The sequence below is a fragment of the Microcaecilia unicolor genome, chromosome 3 (assembly GCF_901765095.1).
Source record: "Microcaecilia unicolor chromosome 3, aMicUni1.1, whole genome shotgun sequence".
Lineage (NCBI taxonomy): Eukaryota > Metazoa > Chordata > Amphibia > Gymnophiona > Siphonopidae > Microcaecilia > Microcaecilia unicolor.
This window is the reverse complement of record NC_044033.1, coordinates 236,421,575-236,444,744: the sequence shown is the minus strand read 5'-3', so window position 1 is coordinate 236,444,744 and position 23,170 is coordinate 236,421,575.

The window sequence follows — 23,170 nt, the reverse complement described above, 5'->3', positions numbered from 1 at the left end:
AGAGCCCCAGGGCATCAACGTTGAAAGTATATGGCCAATGACTGCAGATTGCCTTTCCATAAGCTTAAACTGGAAAAGAGAAAGCCTTTTTTTCTGCTACAGCTTTAAAACTCAAAACAAGAGCCATCTGCTGGCCAACTAGTAGGAACACATTTCATGAAATAATACAGCTTTCAGGCTTAGAAACCTAGTGTTTCGTCACAGTTATGTTACCTTTTGGAAGGCACATCAAGAGTGGATACCTATGATAGCAGTAGCAGTGTCGTCCCTGTTGCTTGCCATGGTGGTAGAACCTCTGGCACAAAAGTTTAGGGAAATTAAAGGACTTATAATAGGAGGTAAGGAACATAGCGTGTCCTTGTTTGCAGATGATCTTTTGATATTGACTCAAGGTACAGAAAAAGTCAAAATGGCTTTACAGGAGCAAATGGCAGAATATGGAAGCTTGTTGGGATTCAGAGCTAACTCCACTAAGACAGAGATTTTGAATATATCCCTTCCAAAAGAGGAGGAGACGAATCTTAGGAAATGTTTTCCCTTTCAATGGGTTTAGTATTTCGGTATCAAACTTGGGGCAGACTGGGAGACACTGTAGTTTGTACCGAGATTTAGAGAGGTGGGATTAATTAATACTGTCCAGGATAGGAAGGATGGAGGCAGTGAGAATGATGGTTCTCCTTAAATTTTTATATTTATTCCAAGTTCTCCCTGTTGAACTACCTCATAGAAAGATATTTTGCTTTATATAGGGAAGGAAGAGATCCAGAGTAGCCTGGGAGGCTGTATTCCAGTCTAAAGGGAATGGGGGGATGGGTATACCCAATCTGGAAAAATACTACCAAGATGCACAACCTGAGGCAGTGTTAGAGTAGCAGGTACCCCCAACCCAACCCAAACAATGTGTGCTAGCAGAACAAGAGGCTAGTACGTTTCAGTTGAAGTTTCTCTCCTGGGCAGCTAGCATGCTCAAACACATTCAAGAGGTCCAAAACCCGTTTACGAGGACCACTATGAACCTATGGTTCAAGACACATCCCCATTTATTGAAGAATAAGACATGGGACATACGGATAAGTTTGTACCCGAGCTAGGCAACAGCTTGTTTCAAAGATGGGAAAGACATAGTCTTCTCTATTTTGGTCAATTTATAGGAGATAACCAAATTCTACATTTTGGAATGTTACAAGTTCACTATCAACTAGCAGCTAGAGATGTTATTCCCTTATCTTCAAGATAAATGTTTCATTCAGGTAGAACAACTAATAGCAGGGGGTGGAGGCCTTAAGTCAACTTTTGAAACTTTAGTGGGTGGAGAAGTTGGTAGGGGTTATATATCCTTTGTTTATGGGCTCCTCAATACCTTAGATAAATGGAAGGCTACCTACAGGGGGGCATGGGAGAGGGATCTAGAGAGTTTTCTGACAAGGAATGGGAAAATGTCTCAATGCGATCTCATAAATTGTCACATGCACCTCAGATTATTGAGAATGGTCTTAAGGTACTGGTGAGATGGCATTACTCTCCATCTAGTCTGCAAGCCATTATGAAGAAAGGGGATGGTTTATGTTGAAGAGGGTGTAGCAGGAGGGGAATATATACTCACATCTGGAGGGAATGGAAGGAGGTATCTGCATATGGGCAACAGTTACTCAAGGCTCGTATAGCGTGTACTATGGAAAATGTCCTACTAAGTGGGAGAGTGGAATGGATAACAGGAGCTATGGATACATTAATGCTACTGGTTTTTACAGCAGTTCGACTGCTGATTGCCTCACATTGGCATACACGGGCCATGCCAAAACAGGCTGTATATTATATGCAAACGATATAGATTGACTACCTTAAAATCTAATAAATGCAAATATCAAGAAATGTGGGGCGATTCCTCCAGTTGGAATGACAATCTGAGTTTTGGGGAGGGAAGTGAGGGGAAGGGGAGAGATAAGGGATGCAGTGAGTCTACTTTTAGTTTTTCATTATTGGGGGTGGCAGTTTGTTACGTAAGAAAATGTACACTTGTTCTTAATTTTTTCTGTTAAGAGATGCTGTCAGTTATTTTGCTAGAAAATGAATAAACAAAGTTAGAAATGGCAGTCGCGACTTCCCGTGGCAGCCTGCATGAGGTTGTGGCCGCCATTTTGGAATTGGGAAAGGCATCATTATGATAAACTGCATTATATACTGTGATTTGCATTAACCTATCAGCAACACAAAATGTCCATGACTATGTCAAACTGAACCATGTTCATCAGTCATGTCCCTCCAAAACAGTGCAGAAGACTCCACCTCCAGCAGCCCTTTCAACAGTACAGATTTCACAACCCCAAGAAACTCTAGGATGAAGGGTTTTGCAGACCAGATCCCACCGCTGGGATACCCACCTCTACCCATGCCTCCTCCATCTCCACAGACAGTTTAATCTGTCCAAAGTAGGGAAACAGACAGAGGGAGGAGAAAAGGACAACCTTTTATCTCACCAGTGCTGAATTCATGAATGATTCCAGCTGACTTTAGTAAAGATGTGCAGGAGGAATTCTATACTTACCTGTTATAGAAGGCAGGGTCTGTTCAGACATCTCCGATTCAGGATTTTCCATGATGGGGAGATCTTCCTCTTGCTTAATACTCAGTGAGAACACAGATGTTACAATTGGAAGGTCTGTGATGAGAAAACACATTCACAAGGAAACTGATTATACTAAATTTGGAAACTGATTTTAAGTGTCCAAATGTTTGATGTTATTGACCCATCTCCTGTGATCTAAAAATGCAAAGCCCATTAAATCCAAAACATTTACTTACTGTTGAAGTCATTTGGATTTTCTTTTCCCTCCCACTCAAATTGTTGAGTGAAATATTTCTCATCTTCCTTTTTAATCTTGAACATAACATCAGGATTAACAATTGAATAACCTATAGATAAGAAGTAGGAAAATTACATTTAAATTGTATTTGTACAATCCCTCGGGAGGTTCCCTCTGCTTCATGTTTTGATGGAGCAGTGCGTGATTTGTGCATGGAGGTCTGTGTATAGATATCTTAAGACATGTGTATTTGACTGACAAAGCTTGGAGAGGAGGCAGCAGTGGTCCGACACTTGATTAAGATTATATCATAGAGGTTTTATGGTATAGAGATTTCTCTTCATTTCCCTCCTAGGTGGAGGCATTGCAGCTGCAAATCTTCTGGCTACCATTTGGAGAGGTTATACGTTGTACAGTACAGCTGATGTGTGCAGCTGATATGTCATGAACTTATGCAGACGTCTCAGAGGAAATCTCTCTCTGGTCTTCTGTGCCAAAATATTTTGTATAGGAATGGGACAGAGACTCCTGCTGGTGCTGTGTGAAGCCTCTAGTTTAAGTTGTACATTTTATCTTACAACAGAGAGCAGCATCTTTTGCAGATCCTGTAGAAATGGAGTCTTTCACAGGCTCCTATTGCATATGGGATGGTATCAGAAGCCAGGATCTAAATTTCAGGTGCCCATGGTATCTAGTTCCTGTGATTTTTACATCACTGATTCCATAATGTGCTTGTGTGGTAGATGACAGAGAAACTTATTTACCTCGTGAGATGAGGATGTCATGAATCTCCTTGATGAACTTCTTGTACAACTCCTTCTGCCATTCTCCCAGAAGGTTCCAGTCCACTTCCAAGAAATAAGCAGCAACATCCTTGAAAGTGACCAATGCCTAGAACAGCAAACAGGACACCCTATGTCAGTTTCATTATGTTTTCATTTCATTTTATTTTTTTAAATATACACCTATCAACATAATTCTAGATGGTTTACAACAAACATATGTAATAGTTCACATAAAAAAGAAACAACAGAAACAGAAAAACATTCAAAATAAAATGGGAAAGTAGAAGAAAGCAGTCAAGCTTCTATCTTTTTTTCAAAACATCAAATACTACTACAAACACCACAACTTCAAGGGTAAATTGTTCCAGTTGTATACATCATATTGAAAACACACACTGTCTCATAGAAGTTTTATACCACAGCACTGCTAAGAAGAACGAAGGTTTCTAGAAGGAAGACGTTTAAGTAGTGTGCGATATTTTACAGGTGTCCAATGCAACTCCCTCAGAATGGATGAACTAGGCAATAAATGGGCAATTCTAAAACGAGGGAGGTGAAAGGATCTCACAAACATAAAACCCGTTTTTTGAAGCTCTGGGATCCTTATCTGTCCTCTCTGTCCCCTAGGGGAAGAAGTTTGGTGCTTAACGTGTTGTGATTGCATTATCTCTTTGATCTGCCCTCTTATCGAATAACAACTCCAAATTATTGCCTAATCTGTGTTGGGAGGGTACCTGGGTGGGTAGAGGGTAGGGTAATACAAGTCCGTAGCCAAAGCGCCCTCTGTGCCACAACAATGAGGGACATATTCTTTGCTGATGCATGTAGCAAATCATAAAGGCCATCAGCCAGGACAGAAGAGCCCATCTCCAACATGACCAACTGCTGCACCAAACCAGCCCTGTCCAAGACCGAATCTGCCCAGCGAAAGGAAGCGTGGGCCACTAGCCACGCACAAACGGACGTTTGCAGCACTGGAGCCAATAAATAAAAACTACACTTAAGGAAAGACTAAGAATCCAGGGAATCTTCCTTCTCCATCCCTCCTGAGCATTCATCAGCCAAAAAAAGGACCAAACCTATTAGATTCCTGCCAGGGCCGCCGAGTGACTGGGCTGGGCCAAGGCTGCCCCCGGCCCCCCCCCCCCCTTCGCGGAAGTTATAGACGACGGGACACAGAGAAGGAAGGAGCCCCAAAGGGAGACAATCTGCTGCTGCCTGCAGCGCTTTCACACGGAGGTGAATTGGTACGCCGATTTTCAATTGCAGTACGTGTGGTGGCATCCCTGGCAGATCGAGTGAATTGAAAAAGTCTGTTGGATAATTAAGCGCTTCATCTGCTTCCAGAACAGTGTCGACGGACTTGTATGTGAGTGGCTCGCTTTGAATGTTAGACTGAATAATATTGTTCAGTTCGTAGACGTCTTTGTTCTTGGCCGCAAGAATAGCTTGTTCACTCAGCGAATCGTGATTCTTATAATTGGTTTGAATATTGGGAAATACTTTTTCAACCAATTGTTCTTTTGAGGTCAGTAAATTGCAGAAGTTATGAGGCAATGAAATTCGTCCTGAGGTCTGATCAACCGGCACCTTTCCATTCCCAATTTTCAGCAATTGATGTGAGAATATCTGAGCTGATTGATCGTTTTGCAGCTGGACACGCATATTTGTAGTTAAGTTTAACGTCTTTACGTGTTGCCACAAAGTAGAGTATTTTAGGCAAGCATTTATTTCGTCCGCTGGTGTCGATCTAGGAAGTACAGGTAATGTTTGCCTGAAATGTCCTGCAAGCAATATTAATGTGTTCCTAAATGGTCTGATGTTTCCACGCAAATCTTGCAATGATCGATCAAGAGCCTCGAGCAATGTTTTTTTGCTGTGCTGTTTCCTCGGCACGTATTTGAGCCATTGTTTGTCTGTTTCGCTCGTTCGCTGATGCCCATTCTTCCTCAGTTTGATTTGCAATTGTAGGTATATAAAAACACGAGCGTATTCGAATGCAACGTTGTGTCGAAATTTCAAAGCAATCGGTGAAGAACTTTCGGAGATTTAAGCCACTCTCAGCCTGCCGCATTGATTCTGTTGAGAACGAAGCAGATCTGAAGCTGCAGAACGCGATCACCGTGCTCGCAACCAGGGCTGTGGAGTCGGTACAAAAATCCTTCGACTCCGACTCTGACTCCTCAGTTTATGGTACCTCCGACTTCGACTCCTCTGTTTTTAATATGTATTTTTTTTGCATGTTGACTGAAAGAGAGCAGCATGCAAGGCTGCATGTTAATGTTTGGGTTTAAAATCTATGTCATTGTGACTTTTTATTTTATTTATTAAAGAAACTATAAATATTCATTAATCCTAAAGTTTAAAAAAAAACACACAAAAAAAAACACGGTTATGTTTATTGTTTTTTTTATCAAGTATAAAGTCATCATAGCATTAGCAAGTATAAAAAGCTGGAACAACCACATCCTTTGGAAATTAGAACAAAATCAAAGTTAACCTACATAAACCAAAAACATTTGGAAAACCTAAAACAACTTATATATTATTTAAACTTGGCATATATAGCTGTAGAATAGCTGTTAAACATAATCCAAAATTAACTAATATATTGTTCATAGAAACAGAATTGCTTCTGCCAGATCCTCCTTCATAAAAGCCCTTAAATCTGATTTGATTATTTTCAGTGCTGAAAACAAGTCTTTCAACACTGACTTGGGTGGGTGGCATTGCTGTTATGGTTCTAGCTGCATCACTGACAATCTCTGGATAAACAATGATGGCTTCTTCTATAGTCAGTTTTGATGAGCTGTCAAACTTTTCCACTTCTTTTAATCCTTTAAAAAACTCTTGCATGAATTTCTTTATATGGACATTTACAGGTTGCTTTTCCATGCTTAACCGACATCGCTTTGCTTTTGAAGCTTCCATTTTGTCCAAATAGGCTTGAAAATTCTCTTCTTCATTTGAAGAGGATGAACCTGAGTTACCATTACCACCAGTATTTATAGCTTTAGCTTCATCCAGTGGTTTATGAGTTTCAGGTAGCAACCCTTTCATGTGAACTGCTATGTCATAGAGTGCCTGTTTTCCTGTAGCAATTTGGTCACTGCTCAACAAAATTCGGCTCATTGGATCAACATAAATAGCAGCTAAGAGAATTTGATTATCCAGCAAGAGCTCCTCTCTTTTCCTCATTGAAGATACAATGCCATCAGCAATTAACCCCCCACTTTTGTTAAGGTTATATATCAAGCCCTTCCATTCCAAGAAGAATTTACCTGGTGTTAAATCTTCATATTGCAGCTTCTTGGTAACAGCAAAAGGGTAAGAAAGTAGCCTTTCTAAAGTTTACTACATTCAAAACAAAAATTCCTCAGGAAAAGAAATCTTGGAAGGAAATTTGAATATATCTGAACTGTTGGAAGTTTCTTTATCCGAACAGTCTGAAAGAATGACATTATTTGTTCAATTAGTTTTCCAACAGGATATTGAAGCGTTAAAAAAAATATACTTTCGAAAAATGAATGAATTGTTTTATGGTAAAACAGTAAGAATTTATCAAGATGTGACAAAGCAGACACAAGAACTTAGGAAATTGTTTCTGAGTATGAGAAAGGAAACTTTAGATATAGGTGCTTCGTACTATTCGAATTACCCTAGTAAGTGTGTTTTGAAATATCAAGGATTAAAATATATATTTTTTCAGCCAGAGCAATTAAGAGTGTTTCTGGATTCAAGGAAACTACCTGCGGAAGCTAACAACTGATTAGAAGTATTTGTAATAGGTGAGAAAATGCGTGTTAAGCTTCTTCTTTAAATTATACCTGTTTTGATTCCCCATTTCTGTTTCATGCCCCCCTTTATCTGTTTATTTGTGATTTAAAGAAGACATACAATATATGACTATAAAAGTTTTCTTTGGATATTTTATCCTAATGTTTATTTTGGGTCTGTTTTTTCTGTAACAAGTTTTTCTTGTGATGTAAAATTTTGAAATTATAAATAAAGAATTAAAAAAAAAAGAAAGTAGCCTTTCTAATTCTGTAACTTGAGCCCAATGGTTTTCTTTTAATGAAACATTTACATTGTCCAGTTCTTCAAGAAAGTCTTTTAGTTCAAGCAAACGCTTTATCATCAAGTAAGTGCTTCCCCAGCGCGTTGCTTGATCCCAAATGGCTCCTTTTCCAGCACGTCTCTTCAGAATAGCATCTGTTTTAGGGATCCTGGCTGCAACAGCTACTTGCCTCAACTTGCTAATTAGTGTAGCCGCATGACTAGGGTTACCATATGGCTCCAGAAAAAGGAGGACGGATTGAGCCGGCCGGGTTTTACTTCCATTGCTTTCAATGGAAGTAATTGAGCCAGCCGGGTTTTACTTCCATTGCTTTCAATGGAAAGTAATGGAAGTAAAACCCGGCTGGCTCAATCCGTCCTCCTTTTTCTGGAGCCATATGGTAACCCTGCGCATGACGATCCTTCAATCCACCTCTTATTGCTAGTTGCAGAGTATGAACAGCACAACGCATATGTTGAATGGTAATAAGCTTAGATGCTTCTTCAGCAATATCATCCAAACTTTCACAGCTTTCTTGAATTGCAGAACTGTCATCTTCTGATATTTGTATGCTGCTTTCTTCATCAACTTCCTTCATTTTTTCAATTGTGCTTAACATACTTGAAGCATTATCAGTTACAATACATAGAATGTGTTCCTTTTTAATTTCAAAATCTTCTAAAACACCTTCCACTAACTTCTGCAGATACTCACTGGTATGATGTGCCTGAGTGTCCTTTACTCCTAATGTCTGGGTTATTGTTTTTTTGTTTTCATCAGCAAATCTAACATTAATTGCAAAATAATTGACTCTGTGACGTGTGCATGCATCCATTTTAATAAAGACAAAATGTCCCTTCAGACTTTTTCTTAGTTCTTCCTTCTTACATTTGGCCTCTTCAAGTATAAGTTTCCTTATACTTTCTCGTTCCAGAGAAACTCCAAGCTTTTTAGCCATTTCTCCATTTAAGCCTAAAAAGGCTGGTTGTGAAAAAAAAGATAGTGGTATACTATTCTTTACTGCCATTTCAATGGTGTGGTTTTTGAATTTTTCTGGTGTCATTGTTATAGTAACTTTGTCAGCTGTAAAAAATCTTTGTGTCTGGCCTCCAGTAGATTTCTGATCTTTTATTGACCCTGAAGTAGATGGAATGTTTTCATTGCTATCTTTCTCATTCACAGCGTCTAACACTTTAGGATGGAAACGCTGCAAGTGTCTTTTTAAATTTGATGCTCTTGTAGGTGCATATTTTTCATAACCACTGAAACTGCTAATTTTTGCATCACATGCTTTTTCACCATCATCATCTTCTATAATACATTGACATACATAATGTTTCCCATCTGTTGATATTGTAAAGTGTTCATAAACAGCAGACTTTGTCATGTTTCCTGACATTCTTTTTGCCATTGTGAATGGTGTGCCACTTCCACTAAAATATAAAGCTCTTCTTGCAGAGAGAGAGGAAGTTGGGTGGAGTCTCTCTGCTGCCTTATCTGTGTGTGCTGAATGATCTTCTCTTGGAGCTTAAGTTCACTGTGGGGTCAGAGAGGAGGTGCTCTACAGCAGGTCAGTAAATGCAAAGGGAGACTGAGCAGAGGGAAGCTCTCCAGCAAAATAGTTCAGCTGGACTTCACACTAGTGAAACAACTAGGTACTAAGCTTTATTCACAGCAGAGAAGTACTTTATTCAAATGTATGAGGAGTCGGAGTCGGTACATTTTTGCCGACTCCAACTCCGACTCAATGTACCCAAAATTGCTGCCGACTCCGACTCCACAGCCCTGCTCGCAACCGTGCATCGTCAAGTCTGGCTGCACATCGCTCTGCTGCTTCCTCGGCACGTATTTGAGCCATTCTTTGTGTGTTTCGCTCGTTCGCTGATGGCCGTTCTTCCTCAGTTTGATTTGCAATTACTCGTCGCACTGCTTGCGCTCCGTGAGTACGACAGCTGTGACATCTATATAATGGTAGGTATATAAAAACATGCGCGTAATTTCAAAGCAATCGGTGAAGAACTTTCGGAGATTTAAGCCACTCTCAGCCTGTCGCATTGACTCTGTTGAGAACGAAGCAGATCTGAAGCTGCAGAACACGACCGCCGTGCTCGCAACCATGCATCGTCAAGTCTGGCTGCACGTCACTCTGCTGCTTCCTCGGCACGTATTTGAGCCATTCTTTGTCTGTTTCGCTCGTTGGGGATGGCCGTTCTTCCTCAGTTTGATTTGCAATTACTCATCGCACTGCTTGCACTCCGCGAGTACGACAGCTGTTACGTCTATATAACAGTAGGTATATAAAAACATGCGCGTATTCGAATGCAACGTTGTGTCCAAATTTGAAAGCAATTGGTGAAGAACTTTCGGAGATTTAAGATTTTGAACAAACGAACATTTACATTTTTATTTATATAGATATATATATAGAATTAAAACTGTAATTTAATCCTTATCATTAGTGCATGTAACTGAAGACAAAGCTACTTTACAGACATATAACAAGAATTCCCTCTAGCAGAAACAGGAAGCATTTGGAGGAACAAAAAAAAAATTTCACATAGTAAGGTTTTAAACCAGACAATTAAGAATTCCTACACTGGGTAGCAAAATGAGAATTCAATTCTCTAATTCCAGTTAAAAGCCAATTATTAAAAATTTGCAAACGTTTAATGAGGTGCGTGAGTAAATTTGCAAATGTTTAATGAGGTGCATGAGTCTCAGCATATTTAAGTAATTTGCATAGAATATTCAGATTAAAGGATACATCTGTGGGCTAACAAAGGTCTGCCTTTTTATTCCACTTAAACCAACTATTACAAATTTTTGATTAGTATTTACTGGAAAAGTCAATAATAGACCAGCTGTTCCTGGCAGACGAAGTCATCTTCCTGAGGTGCCATCTTGTTCTATTTTTCACCAAAACATCTGTGACCACAATGTTGCTAAACAATGTTACTGTTTTTCTACCTATGCCCATTCCTCATTCTGTTGCATCAGAATGTCACAACAGATCATGAGTTTTGCAGTCACACTTGAATTTCAGGTTGAAGTCATGGGCCTGTAAGATATTTTTTCTCATTTTAGATCCTGAACCAAAGTCTCAGGCCTTGAACCAAAGCTCATAGCAGTAATAATAATAGACAGATGCGATCCGCCCTACAAACCAAGCAAAAACAACTTTCCCTCCAATACAGAATCAACACTCTGCTCTCCCGGACAGCCAAAATGTACCGGCACTGAGTCTGGTGCTGTTTACTCTCGCTCTCTTTTTTTTTTTTTAAACTTCAGCCCCGCTGCTGAAGGCTGAGCAAGGCACTCAAGGCTCCCGCCCAGATACGGCAACAGAGGCACAAAGCTGTCCACTCCAGAGAGCAGAGAACAGGGAGGGACCTGGCCACCGGGGTTTAACACCCCAAGGGGAAACGGGGCCCCACCGGACCCACACTCCAGAACCACTACAAGGGACCAGGCACAGGCTTTTTTTTTCCAGGCTAAAAACTCAAGAAGAAAAGCCCCCAAAGAAAAAACAACACAGAGCACCAAAGCACTCCCTAGGGCCTAACAGACAATTTAGGCTGCACAGACTGCCACGTCTACCCTCTGCTGGAGAATGAGAAATACTGGCTGGTTGGCGTTCTGCACAGGACAAATATACAGGGGCTATTTTACTAAGCTATAGTAGGCTGTATGCGTGTGCAGCGCATGCCCAAATGAGACTACCGTCAGGCCAGCACAGCATTAATTTCAGATTTGGCGTGTGCACACAACGCACGGATGAATTATTTATTTCCACCTATGCACCAGTTCCGGCGGTAATCGGCACTTGGCGCACGCCAAATGGTCACCATGTGTGTAGTGCATGAGCCCTTACCGCTAGATCAATGGGTGGCATTAAGGGCTCAGGCCGGTTTTAAGACGAGCGCTGGTTTTATTTTTACTGCAGGCCCTTTTCCCGTCCCAGTAAATAATTGCTGATTTTATCTTCATTTGATTACTTTAATATTCTATATTTCCTCAACAACCCTCCAGACCGGTCAAGACGCTTGCGTTATACACGCCTACCAGCAGAGGGAGACTGTGAACACTGTGGGGCCCTTTTACTAAGCCGCAGTAAAACGTGGCCTGTGGTAGTGTAGGTGCGTGTTTTGGGCACGTGCTGGGCCAATGTTTACTGTGTCTACTGGGACGGGAAAAGGGCCTGCAGTGAAAATAAAACCAGCGCTCGTCTTAAAACCGGCCTGAGCCCTTAACGCCACCCATTGATCTAGCGGTAAGGGCTCACACACTACACACATGGTGACCATTCAGCAAGGGCCCCACAGTGTTCAAAGTCAGGTGTTCTCAGTCTCCCTCTGCTGGTAGGCGTGTATAACGCAAGTGTCTTGACCGGTCTGGAGGGTTGTTGATGTTAGGGAAATTAATGGGTTAAACATGTTTACATATACAGTTTCTAGACAAGAAGCACTGTAGTTTGTCTTAGACATGCTTTTCGCTAGCTATAAAACATGTTATTCTAGCTTAGACACAGCTGAATGTAAATAAAGTACAAGAATGTGTTAATTGTATGCGTCATGAAGTTCATCCAAAAGTAGTTATAGAATAATGACCCAGGTGCAGAATGAGGTAAGGCATGGAGAAAGTAATTGGAAGCTAGACCATATAAGGCAATAGAACTGATCTAATGGTGTAAGAAAGATATATAAGAACAGTTTTGTGAAGTTCAGACAACTTCCTATATGCATGCTGAAAATAAACTCGTCCTCCTTATTGTATAACTGGAGGGGATACACGCAACCTCCTGGAGGGAATAAACTCATCCTCCAAAACATGAACTGGAGGGAATGGACTCATCCTCCTATAAGTGAACATGAATCCTGAAGACTGTTTTCCAACTTTCTCCCAAGGAAGGAACTTCAGAAAACAAGAACAGAACCTGAAACAGATTCACAGCATACAGACAATCATACAGGGAGGGCTCATGGCTTCATCTGCTATGACTAAAGGAAAGAAAATTACCAAGATAAGAACCTAATTTTCCCTTCCTTGTCATCAAGCAGATGAAGCCATTACGTATGGGATGTAACAAAGCAATCCCTATATAGGGTGGGAACAGGTCACACCACGCGCTAGCACTTGTGCTCCAAAACGAGCATCCCTCCTAGCAGCCACATCCAGCCTGTAATGTCGGGCAAAAGAGAGCTTAGAAGCCCATGTTGCTGCACTGCATATCTCTTGACGAGAGAGTGCTCCAGTTTCAGTCCAAGAGGAAGAAATCGCTCTGGTAGAATGCGCCTTAAAGGCTACAGGCGGAGACCGGCCGGCAAGCTGATAAGCTGAAAAGGTAGTTTTTTTGAGCCAGCGGGCAATAGTGGCTTTAGACACTGGAGACCCTCTGCGAGGACCTGATAGCAAAACAAACAGATGATCATAGATCCTGAAAGAGATAGTAACTCGCAGATACTGCAGCAGAGTCCTGCGAACATCCAACAGGTGCAACTGCCTAAAAGATTCTGGAAACTCCTTATCAAAGGAGGGCAAGAAAATAGGCTGGTTTAGGTGAAACGCTGAAACCACCTTAGGCGTGAAGGAAGGCACGGTCCGAACTGTGACCCTGGACTCTGAGAATTGCAGAAATGGGTCTCTACAGGACAGCGCCTGGAGCTCTAACACCCGTCTCGCCAAAGTAATGGCCACAAGAAAAATGGCCTTTAGTGTCAAATCTTTCTCCGATGCTCACCGAAGCAGCTCAAAAGGAGAAGCCTGCAGGGCCTTCAAAAGTAGCCCCAGGTTCCAAGCTGGACAGGGTGCTCGCACGGAAGGCCGGAGCCGAAGCACCCCACTAAGAAACCGTGCCACAGCTGGATGAGCAGCTAAAGACACGCCTTCAACCTTACCACGAAGGGAGGCCAACGCTACCACTTGCACCCGCAGGGAATTATAGGCCAAGCCTATTTGTACACCATCCTGCAAAAAGTCCAGAATCGGCGAGACAGGAGCCCACATGGGTGTGATCGCCTTTGAAGCACACCAAGACTCAAACTGGCGCCAAATCCTGGCATAAGCCACGGAAGTGGAACACTTGCGGGCCTGCAGGAGAGTGGAAATGACTGTGTTTGAATAGCCTTTGTCCCTCAATTGCGCCCTCTCAATCGCCATGCCATAAGACCAAAGCGGCAGGCGTCCTCCATGGCTACCGGGCCCTGTGACAACAGGTTCGGTACCAGAGGTAAAGGAAGGGGAGCCTCCACTAGCAGCTGTCGGAGGTCCACATACCAAGGCCTCCTGGGCCAATCCGGGGCGATGAGGACCACTTCTCCTGGGTGTAGCCGAATCCGCAGGAGCACGTGCCCTATCAAGGGCCACGGAGAGAACACATATAGTAGGCCCAGAGGCCAGGGCTGAGTCAAGGCATCCAACCCTGCCGAGCGAGGATCTCTCCGTCTGCTGAAGAAGCACGGGACTTTGGCATTTGAACTTGTCGCCATAAGATCCATCACGGGCTTGCCCCATTTGGCACATATCTGCAGGAATACTTCATCTGCTAGTTCCCATTCTGCTGGATCGATCTGATGCCTGCTTAGATAATCGGCTTGCACGTTGCTCTGACCTGGAATGTGAGCTGCCGACAGAAACTGAAGATGCAGCTCGGCCCAGTGGCAAATCTGTTCAGCCTGCGCAGCCAGTGCTCTGCACTGAGTGCCGCCTTGTCGATTTATGTAGGCCACTGCTGTCGTGTTGTCCGACAACACTCTGACAGCCAATCCTTCCAGGGTCACTTGAAAGGCCAGAAGCGCCTGAAACACCGCTTTCAACTCCAGGCAGTTGATGGACCACTCCGACTCCTCGGGTGTCCATAGACCCTGGGCATGCTTCCCCTTGCAATGTGCGCCCCAGCCCTTCAGGCTGGCATCTGTCACTACTAGACACCAATCGTGGAGCGCCAGCGGCATTCCTCGCCGCAGCATGCTGTTTGAGAGCCACCACTCCATGCTGAGTTGGGCCACAGGGAGCCAAGAAAGTCTTCATTGATAATCCTGAGAAACTGGAGACCATCTTTGAAGCAGGGAATACTGTAGAGGTCTCAGGTGCGCTCTCGCCCAGGGCACCACATCCAATGTGGCTGTCATCGATCCCAGCAGCTGGACAATGTCCCAAGCTCACGGTTGGGGCATCCTCAAGAGCAGACGGACCTGATTCTGAAGCTTGCACCGTCTTAGCTCGGGTAGGTATACTTAGCCCGAGTCTGTGTTGAACCTGGCCCCCAAATATTCTAGAGATTGCGAGGGGGTCAGGTGACTTTTGGCCATATTGACGACCCAGCCTAGAGATTGAAGTACTGAGACCACTCTGACTGTAGCTTGATAGCTCTCTGTTACAGAGTCTGCTCTGATGAGCCAGTTGTCTAGGTGCGGGTGAACCCTGATACCTTCTCGCCTGAGCAAAGCAGCTACTATCACCATTACCTTTAAAAAGGTTCGGGGAGCTGTGGCGAGGCCAAAAGGCAAGGCCCGGAACTGGAACAACACCACAAACCTCAGAAACTTCTGGTACGGGGGCCAAATTGGTATGTGCAAGTAAGCTTCTTTCAGGTCTAGAGACGTGAGAAACTCTCCTGGCTGTACCGCAGCAATGACGGAGTGCAGGGTTTCCATGTGAAAATGCCGCACTTTTAAGGACTTGTTTAATTCTTTTAAGTCCAGAATAGGGCGAAAAGACCCACCTTTTCGCGGCACCACAAAGTATATGGAGTAGCGGCCGCAGCCGTGTTCGGCGGGAGGTACCGGGGACACTGCCCCTAATTGAATCAGGCCTTGTAAGGTCTCCTCTACCGCTGCCCGTTTGGCGGCAGAGCCGCATCAGGACTCCACAAACACGTCTCTTACCGGGGCATTGAATTCTATTCTGTATCCTTCTCTGATCAGGTCCAAGACCCATGGATCTGAGGTAATCTTGGCCCACTCCTCGGCAAAGAGGGAAAGACGTCCTCCGATGACAGGAAGCGAGGAGGGGGCCGGCGCACCATCATTGAGAGGGTCACCCCTTAACTCCAGGCCTAGAGCCGGTGGCTGCGGAACGCTTGTCCGAGCGAAAGGAGTTCCTCTGCTGAAAAACGGGCACGAGAAGTGAACCCAGCAGAATGCCCCGGGCGGTACCTTCTAGCTTCACGGAAGCAAGGTCTATAAGAGGAGTGGACCGCCTGGCCCTTGGAGGAAGGCCTCGGCCTATCTTCGGGCAAGTGCTGGGGTTTAGGATCTCCCAGGCCTTTAACAATTTTTTTTTCCAACTCCTCACTAAATAGGAGAAGGCCTTGATAGGGCAACTTCACCAACCTTTGCTTAGAGGCCATGTCCGCTGCCCAATGTCGTAGCCAAATAAGACGGCGAGCCGCCACTGCTACTGCCATTTGTTTAGCCGAAGCTCTGACAATATCATAAAGGGCATCAGCCAAAAAGGACAAGGCCGACTCCAGCCGCGGAGCCACATCCGAGAAGGGCTCCGCTCCATCTCCGGGCTGTTCCACTGCCTGTTGCAACCACGCCAGGCAGGCTCTAGCAGCATAACAACTGCATGCAGATGCCCGAACCTGCAATTTCAAAGGACCGTTTAAGTGCTGCTTCCAGCCTACGGTCTTGTATATCCTTCAGGGCAACTCCTCCTTCAACAGGGAGGGTAGTTCTCTTTGTCACCGCAGTGACTAGGGCATCTACTTTAGGCATTGCAAAGCGAGCCAAATGCTCCTCACGCAGAGGGTATAATTGCCCCATAGCCCTGGAAACTTTCAAAGGTCCCTCGGGGTCAGCCCACTGAGCAGAAATAAGCTCTTGGATGGAGTCATGCAAAGGAAAGGCTCGAGCAGGCTTTTTTGTACTAGCCATCCTAGGATTCACAGAGGAGGCCATGCCACTGTCAGGCTCTTCAATAGAAAGGACCTGTAGGGCATCTGAAATAAGCGCTGGCAGCTCATCACGGTGGAAAATCTTCACCGCGGAGGGATTATCCAGATCCTGTGGTAATTCTGCACCTGACTCTGGCCTGCCAGAACTCTCCGAATCCTCACAGCCCGACCCCGGGGGGGGGGGGGGGGGGGGAAGGAGGTGCACCACAATCTGAAGGTGAATTAGCCCTTCTATGCTTTACTTTATGCCAATTATCAGGGAAAATAGCCTCAACGGGCAGTCCCAGGCCAGAATCCACCGGGGGGGGGGGGGGGGGGGGGGGGGGGGGGGAACAATAGAAGGGGCCTCAGACAACCCTTGAGGGAGAGCTCTTTTCAGCATTTATGCTTTATGCAATAACAACACAAAATCAGGGGAGAAAAACTCGCCCTGGGCACCCAGATCCCGTCCGGGGCTAGCCGCTCCCTGAATAGCCTCAATTCAAGGTCCCCCCCGGGCTCAGGGCTCTCCGTCTCTACGGAGGCCGCGCCATGCGGAGAATTCAAAATGGCGTCCGCTGCCAGCTCTGAGCGGGAAGAATCATCGCTCGCCATGCTTGGGCCGGCTCTTACACCTGTACAGCACGATTTACAGAGCCCCGCTGCTGATTTGCGCTTGCCACATCGGGAACAGCGCTTTACATTCTCTGCAGCCATCGCCGAAAACGGCGGGAAAATTCAAAGTGGCGGTTTCGCGCCAAAAACGCCCCGATCGCGGGGCCCACCCCAGAGGAGTTAGAAAAAACTCTTACCTCACCGGACCGAGTATCACAGCTCCGGTCCCATAGAAGAATCAAAGGAAAGCCTCTGTTCCATTTTTTTTTTTTTTAACGCTGTGAGGAAAGCAGAGGTAATAAGAACTCCGGAGGCTCAGATGAGTGGGAAAGGCAAGGAAAGGCGAACCAATGTGCCTGCATCCACTGAGTGGGAAAGGACAGGGAAAAGCAAGCTAATATGTCCACATCCACGGGGGCATGGGTAAGGCAGGGAAAGGGCTAACCTATGTGCCTTCAAAGTGAAGCTGCTATAGCCTCTAACACCCCGGCTAACAACTGGCAAGCCAGGAGCCACCCCAGGCAGATTTTTGATGGAGCTCGAAGAAGCTGCAGCCACCCTGCTTGGGGAGATAGATACTGAAGAGGCAGTGGAGCTGGCTGGCCATGAGGCACTGTGAAAAGAGAGAGGTTGGTAGTTGGGAGGCGAGGATAGTGGAGGGCAGACTTATACGGTCTGTACCAGAGCCGGTGATGGGAGGCGGGACTGGTGGTTGGGAGGTGGGAAATACTGCTGGGCAGACTTGTACGGTCTGTGCCCTGAAAAAGGCAGGTACAAATCAAGGTAAGGTAAGGTATACACATATGAGTTTATCTTGTTGGGCAGACTGGATGGACCATGCAGGTCTTTTTCTGCCGTCATCTACTATGTTACTATGTATCTCCCCCTGCTGGTTGATGGACACAACCCATACGAAATGGTTTCATCTGCTTGATGACAAGGAATTTATCTTTAAAATTGAGTGTGGTACCAGAAGATTGGAGGTTAGCCCATGTAACGCCGATATTTAAAAAAGGTTCCAGAGGAGATATGGGAAATTACAGACTGGTGAGTCTAATGTCGGTACCAGGCAAAATGGTAGAGACTATTATCAAGGACAAAATTACATAGCATATTCAAAAGCATGGATTAATAAGACAAAGCAAACATGGATTTAGTGAAGGGAAATCTTGCCTCACCAATCTACTACATTTCTTTGAAGGGGTGAACAAACAAGTGGATAAAGACGAGCTGGTTGATATTGTGTATCTGGATTTTCAAAAGGTGTTTGACAAAGTACCTCATGAAAGACTCTAGAGGAAAATGGAGAGTCATGGGATAGGAGGAAGTGTCCTATTGTGGATTAAGAACTGGTTAAAGGATAGAAAATAGAGAGTAGGGTTAAATGGTCAGTATTCCCAATGCAGAATGGTAGATAGTGGGGTTCCCCAGAGGTCTGTACTTGGACCGCTGCTTTTTAACATATTCATAAATGATCTAGAGATGGGAGTAACTAGTGAGGTAATTAAATTTGCTGATGACAGAAAGTTATTCAAAGTTGTTAAATCGCCAGAGGATTGTGAAAAATTCCAAGAGGACCTTACGAGACTGAGAGACTGGGCGTCTAAATGGCAGATAACGTTTAATGTGAGCAAGTGCAAAGTGATGCATGTGGGAAAGAGGAACCCGAAGTATAGCTACGTAATGCAAGGTTCCATGTTAGGAGTTACCGACCAAGAAAGGGATCTCGGAGTCGTTGTTGATGATATGTTGAAACCCTCTGCTCATTGTTCTGTGGCGGCTAAGAAAGCAAATAGAATGTTAGGTATTATTAGAAAAGGAATGGAAAACAAAAGTGAGGACGTTATAATGCCTTTGTATCGCTCCATGGTGCGACTCCATTCTCTTCTGTTCTACAATTAACCCTTTCGAAAACAAATTTTAACTCCCTAATCTCTAATTGGTCTGTGTTGAATAGACAGTAAGCTCTGATGAGCAGGGACTGTCTCTTCATGTTCAAGTGTACAGTGCTGTGTACGTCTAGTAACCCTATAGAAATGATATGTAGTAGTACTAGTAGTAATAGCAATGCTGCTCAATTACACACCCCGGCAGTATCTGCTTTACAGAGAGGATAATGGCTTCTTATCCCACCAGCTCTGAATTCCTAAATAATCCCGGCTGATTTAAGATGTGCAGGAGAAATTTTATACTTACTTGTTACAAGAGGGTGAGTCTGTTCAGACGTCTCTGATTTAGGAGGATCCATCAAGGGGAGATCTTCCTCTTGTTTAATACCGAGTGAGATCACAGATGTTACAACCGGAAGGTCTGTTAAGAGAAATTAGAAGGAGCCATCAAAGATACAAAAATACTAAATTAGGAAATGGACTTTAAATTGGGACGACAGATGCAAGAACATACTAGACGAAATTGCACCAATACAAACAAGAACCACACGAAGACACAGCACAATATCTTGGTTCAACAAAGAACTGAAAAAACTAAAAACACAAGTCAGGAGACTTGAACACGCATGGCAAAAAACAAAAAATGAACATACACACAAAAACTGGAAACAAATGCAAAGAAAATACAAATATACAATAAGACAGACCAAAAGAGCATACTACAAAACCAAAATAGGACCAGACTACAAAGACACACATAAACTCTACCAACTCGTGAATAAACTAATAGACACCACACCGATTACCACAACCAGCAAAGACACCCCATCAGCAGACCAAATTGCCAAATACTTCAATGAGAAAATTATACAACTTCCATCCACACTACCACTCAATACCACTGATCACGAAAAATTTATGGATTGTCTGGACCTTACTCCCGGTGAATACCCAGCAGACCGAACCTGGAATGACTTCAATTTACTAACCGAAGAAACAATCACTCAAGCACTCAACAAATTCTCCAAAACCCACTTCAAACTGGATATTTGCCCCAGTAGTCTAATAAGGTCCACCCCCAAACACTTCATAATAGACCTTACATCACATCTGAACTACATGCTACAACACAGACTTTTCCCCAAGGACAAAGGAAATATACTACTTACACCCATACCCAAACACTTAAAGAAAAAATTAATTTCACAGAGAACTGAGACATGTTAAGAGGCCTTACAATAATTTCATACTAAAGAACTGTGATGATTTGCTAGAAAGGCCTGGATTACTATAAGAGTGATAGTGCTGGAGACAGCCCCAGAGATATTGTCGCAGAGAGACGTGGAGGATCCCTCTTACAGATCGGAGACACACTTGAGAACTCTGGAACGAGGTTTTTTTTTTTTTTCTTTTTCTTTTCTCTTTCTCTCTTTGAAGTTTGTTATTGTTGTTATCAGGACTAAGTTGATAAGTTATGCGATCATAAGTTGGAGATATACTGAAAGGGGGGAAAGGAAGAACACTTTCGTGCAACTTGGCTTACGAGAGGGAGGGGGTAGGAGGCGTTATACGTGATGGTCTCATTTCGAGACTCGGGCTCTGTAGAAGGGAGGTTGGGGTTAAAGGGGGTAGAGAGATTTAGAAGGGGAGAAGAGGGGGGGATTGGGGGGTGGGGGGGAATGGAGACCTGGGGGATATGGCTAATAGGATTTGGGAAGGATTTAATATGGCTTAGGATGGAGCGTGAGGAGGGGTGGGGGCTGGGACACCCCTCTTCCTTGAATGATTGGTATGCATCTTATGAACAGGTACCATATGTGAACTGGGACCTCTAAAGGTAGTTACATGGAATGTGGGAGGGATCTCGTCCCCCATAAAACGCTCTAAAATTCTGCAACATCTGCAAAGACATAAAGTTGATATAGCCCTGCTCCAAGAAACCCACTTATCGGCTGGGGAACATGCTAAATTACGAACTTGGTGGGTGGGGGAATGTGAATCTGCAGCAGCACAGGGGAAGAAAGGGGGGGGTTGCCATCCTGTTTCGAAAAGGAATAGCGGACAAAGTGAAAGTGCACTTCACTGATCCAGGTGGTAGATTCATACTTTGTGAGACTCATATACAGCGCCAGATCATGCTGTTTGGCAATGTATACACTCCGAACCAATATGAGCGGAAGTTCTACAAGATGATCACTTCGAAACTGTTAATAAGTAATTCTTTACCTATAATAGTAGGGGGGGATTTCAATATGGTAATGGACCCCTTGATGGATAGCACGGGGACTAGGAGGCACGAGCTTAGACAGGAATCTAGGGGGCTGCCTAATCTTTGCCGACAGGTGGGGCTAGTGGATGTTTGGAGGATACTCAATCTGCAAGGGAAAGACTATACACACCTCTCGCGGGTGCACGGCACACAGGCGCGAATTGATTATTTGTTGATTTCGGAACGGATGTTTAGTTCAGTGACGAAATCAGTTATAGGAGCAGATGTGATATCTGATCATGCCTGGGTGGAAATGAGCTGGGCGCCCAAGGAGGAGAGGGGAGCGGAAAAGAGATGGGTGTTTCCTGCGGAGTTATACCGGGATCAGGGTTTTAGGGCCTCTATACATCAGAGTTGGCAGGATTATAAAGGACACAATGCAATACATGTTGAAAACCCAGTCCTGTACTGGGAGGCGGCTAAGGCAGTATTTCGCTGAGAAATTATCAGCTATACGGCGCATAAACGTAAAGCTCGGAATAGAGAGATAATGAGGCTGAGTCAATTAGTGTGCAGAGCTCGGAGAAGATATGGACAACAGGCCTCCACCGAGAATAGGCAGCATTTAATGCTCTAGCAGACGAAATTAAATGAAATACTTCATTATAAGGCAGTGAAATCACAAACATATTACAAATATCAATTATATAAGTATGGGAACAAGTGCGGTCTATTGATGGCGCGTCTGATCGCAACCAAACAAGGCAAAGCTAGGATCTTGACTATGAAGAAGGGGCAGGGAGAACGAATCCACACGGATAAGGAGATTGGTGAGAATTTCTATCAATATTACAAAAGGCTATACGAGGCCCCGCCTGATGACGGCCTGTCGGGAGATTCATACTTAGATCAGATTAGATTACCGAAACTGTCCCCTCAAGAGGTGCAACGGCTTAATACCCTTATTACACCAGATGAGGTATACTTGGCGATTAATCAAAGTGAATTGCTTAAGGAGCCGGGAGTAGATGGTTACCGAGCGGAATTCTACAAGATCATGGGAGAAGAAATAACTGAACCCCTAGCCGCAATGTTTAACACCTTAATAGAGAAGGAAAGGATGCCTTCGGATCTAAATACAGCTTGTATTATAGTACTCCCCAAAAAAGGGAAGGATCCGGAGCTAGCTGAATCCTATAGGCCTATTTCGCTTCTAAACTACGAAGTGAAATTGATAGCTAAGATTTTAGCAAACAGATTAGCTGTCAGGTTCTCTGGTTCAGAGCCCGCGGGACTGGGCTCTGGAGCAAACGTGAGCCCTTGGGCTGCTGACGAGGAGCGACAGCAGCAGGCAAAACCCACCAACCAACACTGGGTAAACACACCGGCAGGGACTGCAGGCACTGCCCAGCGAACCGGAACACATGGACTGGAATCCCCCGGACTGGAGGACACAGGACTGGAACACTGGACTGCAATCCCCCGGACTGGAACACACACCGGACCGGAATACACTGGACTGGAGCACACCGGACCGGAACACACTGGACTGGAGCACACTGGACTGGTCCGTACAGCTTCACCTGCACTTAGCTACTAAGCCCCCCAGAAGTTGAGCTCCTGAGTTCGAGTAGCCGACAGGACTTACTGGATACCGGATGACATAGGGACCAGGACTGGAAACAGAAGTGCTCCTAAACCTAAACTGATCTACGTGCTCCCAATCCCTAAACCAGCAGGAGTGTTCCTAACAGTAAACTGACAAAAGGACTTCCTCAGCCCTATACTAAACAGGAGCTCCTAATCCCTGCTCAAGAAAGGGACTTCCTCAGCCCTAGACTAACAGAGCAGGGAACTAAACACAAAGCTAACACAGGTGCCACTAAGCACCAAGCTACAAGCAGAGCTTTACACTAATAAGCTAAACACAGAACTA